This window comes from Octopus bimaculoides, chromosome 14 (assembly GCF_001194135.2).
Source record: "Octopus bimaculoides isolate UCB-OBI-ISO-001 chromosome 14, ASM119413v2, whole genome shotgun sequence".
NCBI lineage: Eukaryota > Metazoa > Mollusca > Cephalopoda > Octopoda > Octopodidae > Octopus > Octopus bimaculoides.
In genome coordinates this window covers 22677578-22681766 of record NC_068994.1, presented here as the reverse complement: position 1 = coordinate 22681766, position 4189 = coordinate 22677578, and the positions used below count along the sequence as shown (strand labels likewise).

General features: G+C 41.1%; 1 protein-coding gene across 3 annotated transcripts in view; it reads left to right on the top strand.

Annotated features, from left to right (window-relative positions):
- LOC106884023 (zinc finger protein OZF) overlaps positions 1-4189 on the top strand; it is a 25138-nt gene that overhangs the window by 17271 nt on the left and 3678 nt on the right. The window lies entirely within an intron of this gene.

The window sequence follows — 4189 nt, the reverse complement described above, 5'->3', positions numbered from 1 at the left end:
TGTGTGTGTGTGTGTGTGTGTGTGTGTGTGTGTGTATGTGTGTGTATGTGATGGGGTGTCTTTCTGTCTGTGTTTGTCTCCCACTGCTTGACAATTGGTGGTGGTGTGTTTGTCCCTATAACTTTGTGGTTCAGCAAAAGAGACCAATAGAATAAGTACCAGGCTTTAAAAAAAATGTCCTGAGGTTGATCCATTCAAGTAAAACCTTTCAAGAGGTATGCCCCAGCATGGCCACAGTCAAATGGCTGAAACAGGTAAAAGGTAAAAGCTGGTTGAGTGCTGTAGACAAGAATGGATTGTTAGAAAGATTGAAGACTTTGACTTAGCAGCATGGGATCCTCCTTCGAATACTCTGGTCCCTGCTTGTTTATGAAGTTCCCATGAAGTAGCAGAGGGCTTAGAGAATATGGTGAGTAGCCACCTTTGCAGACGACCGAGTTTGCCATTAATTTGAGAAGTATCACACTGCATGGAAGCAGTGTGATACTTCTCAGTTCTATCTCAGAAATTCATAGTGTCATGGGTACATGACCACCTGCTGCAGTATATCAGTTCCAGAGACACCAAAGTGTCTGGTACAGGGATTGCAGTGAAAAATAGGGATTATGTGGAAGGCAATCAAGGCAGCCTAGCAAGCTAAGCCATGGTAGCACAGGAAAACAAACATAAAATGGATGGCAAGCACACATACACAAAGGCACACACGCACACACACACACACAACTAATCCCTTACATACATAAAAGCCAGATAATCATAATTCTGCTTGATTGGTGTGCACCTGGAGCCAAATAGCAACACAAATTCATTAATGGATATCAATAATTAAAAAAAATAATAATAAACATGTGCAGGCATAGCTGTGTGGTTAAGAAGCTATATGAATAGACAACTCCCTGGTAGATAAAGCAGTTAAGGGTATGAAGCCAGGAAAAGCCCCTGGCTCATCAGGAATCACTTCTGAGATGCTGGTGGTGAGGACTATGGCCTAGTCACCCACATTTGTAAACCAAGTAGTTCATGATGTGATGGAATCATACTCAATGACTGGTGTAGCAGTACCATAGTCAACTGCTACAAGGGTAAAGGTGATGCTCTAGATAGAAATAACTACAGGGGTATCAAACTGCTGGATCAGGTGATGAAGGTCACGGAGAGAGTCATAGCCCATCTCATTAGGGAGAGAGTCTGCTTAGATAAGATGCAATTCTGTTTTGTGCCAGGTAGAAGCACCACTGATGCCATATTCCTGGTTCAACAACTGCAGGAGAAATACCTAGCTAAAGATTAACCCCTATACTTAGCTTTTGTGGACTTGGAGAAATCCTTTGACATGGTCCCTCGATCCCTTATCTAGTGGGCGATGCGGAAACTGGGGATTGATGAATGGTTAATAAGGGCTGTACAGGCCCTATACAGAGAGGCCGTTAGTAAGGTTAGGATTGGCAATGAATATAGTGAAGAATTCTGAGTAGAAGTAGGGATCCGCCAAGGTTCAGCCCTCAGTCCCCTTTTATTCATCATAGTCCTCTAGGCAATAACAGAGGAATTCAAGACGGGTTGCCTCTGGGAGCTCCTCTATGCTGATGACCTGGCCCTTATAGCAGAATCACTACCAGAACTAGAAAAGAAATTTTGGGTGTGGAAGCAAGGTTTAGAATCAAAAGGCCTTAGAGTCAATGTTGCAAAGACCAAAGTTCTAGTAAGTAGGAAGGCGAACACATCACACACACCCCCTCAGGTAGGTGGCCCTGCTCGATGTGTAGAAAAGGTGTAGGTAGAAACACCATAAGATGTACTCAGTGTAAGCTATGGACACATAAGAGGTGCAGCAACATCAAAGGAAGATTAACTGAGATGATAGCTTTCACGTGCAGCAGATGCACAGGGGCAAATAACACCACAGATGCTCAGAAAACAGACTCCATCACATGCCGGGGAAAGAAACTAGAAGTAGTTGATTGCTTCTGCTACCTAGGTAACCAAGCCTGTAATGGGGGTGAATGCTCAGAGAGTGTTACCACTAGAATAAGAATAGCCTAGGCAAAGTTTAGAAAGCTTCTACCCCTACTGGTGACAAAGGGCCTCTCGCTCAGAGTGAAAGGTAGATTGTACGATGCATGTGTGCGAACTGCCATGCTTCATGGCAATGAAACATGGGCTGTGACTGCTGAAGACATGCATAGGCTTGAAAGAAATGAAGCGAGCATGATCTACTGGATGTGTAATGTCAGTGTGCACACACGACAGAGTGTAAACGCCCTGAGAGAAATGTTGAAGCATAGGATATGGTGTGCAAGAGAGACATTTGCACTAGTATGATCATGTACTACGGGTAGATGAGGAGACATGTGTGAAGAAGTGCCACTCCCAAACAGTTGAAAGAATCCAGGGTAGAGGTAGACCCAGGAAGACATGGGATGAGGTGGTCAAGCATGACCTTCGAACATTGAGCCTCACAGAGGCAATGACTGGTGACTGAGACCTCTGGAGATATGCTGTGACTGCGAATAAAGTGAGTTCACGGCTGTATCCTACACCAGTTTCACATAATCAACCCCAGCCCATTCAAAAGTACCTTGGATCATCGGGCAACCTGCTGTGTTTGAGGAGACCTATTGAGTCAAGTACATCAACATCAAAATGAAAACCAAATGGAAATTGTAGCTGTGATACCCGTGCTGGTGGCACGTAAAAAGCACTATCTGAACGTGGCCGATGCCAGCGCTGCCTTGACTGGCTTCTGTGCCTGTGGCACGTAAAAAGCACCAACCGATCGTAGCCATTGCCAGCCTCCTCTGGCCCCTGTGCTGGTGGCATGCAAAAAGCATCCACTACATTCACAGAGAGGTTGGTGTTAGGAAGGGCATCCAGCTATAGAAACACTGCCAGATCAGACTGGAGCCTGGTGCAACCTCCTGGCTTCCCAGACCCCGGTTGAACCATCCAACCCATGCTAGCATGAAAAACAGACGTTAAACGATGATGATGATGATGATTCATATCTTTGAAAATGTTTATTGTTTTGTGTTCCAAATTTGTATAATGTTTGCATGAATAATATATTTTTTTCAGTATAAATTTTGTTTGATTTCCTTTGATATTATTTGAGTAACGGCAATTTTACTGAAATTTTTTAGGGGTGCACATGCATACATATCTACGTGTGTGTTTGTGTGAATGTGTGAATGTTTAGGATTTTAAGAAAATAGACCATTGGATATGGAATTATTTATAATATTGGATGCTGCTTCAGCAAAATATTGGTTTAGGGCCAAAAAGTTCAGGGGAGGGGGTAAGTCAATTGTATCAACCTCAGTGTTAAACTGGTACTTATTTTATCTACCTCAAAAGGATGAAAGGCAAAGTCAACCGTGGAAGAATTTTGGATTCAGAACTAAAAGATGGACAAAAAGCATCTGAGCATTTTTCCTGGTGTGCTAATGATTCTGCCAGCTTCTCACTTTACTTAAGTAAATTATTAAGTTTCGTGTATTTATAGAGATCTCGTAGAATAACCATAGATCTGAAATCTTACAGTTGGTTATACCCATCACAAATAGTTATAACAAGGCATTATTTAGTACTGGCTACTGCTTAAAAACTTTATTGAATAAAATCTTTCCTAGAAAAAGCTATGTATTTTTGTTTTATTTTTTTCTGTAATTGTCCTGGAACCCTGTAGAGGTCTTCAGTGTGTTATCTGGACATAACTAAGTATGAATACATTAATCCTTTAGCGTTCAGATTATGCTGTCATATGTAATGCTTTTTTATTTATGCTGTTCTGAATTAATTATGCATTATTTTGTAGACTTGAGATTTTGATGACGTGATTATTAATATTTAGAATGATATTGTAGGGTAGGTGTGAGAGGCTGGAGCTGGCTGGTTTGAATGTAGAATAGGTAGAATGTTTGGGCCTGATATTGCCAGTTTAAATGTGAAAGGGTTAATCTATGCTAACACATTATCTCTCTATATAATGGTGTTCTTTTATTTTGAAATTAATTTAAACTTTAAAAAAAGTAGTTCTCCATTTAATAAGTTTGTTCTTTACCTAACATTGCAAACTGAGTCCACACATTAGCTTTGTCTTCCAATTACTGTATTTCAATTACTTTGTGTCTTTCACAAATATTAATCATAATTTTCTACAATAACCTAACCATGGCTATATATAAATGAG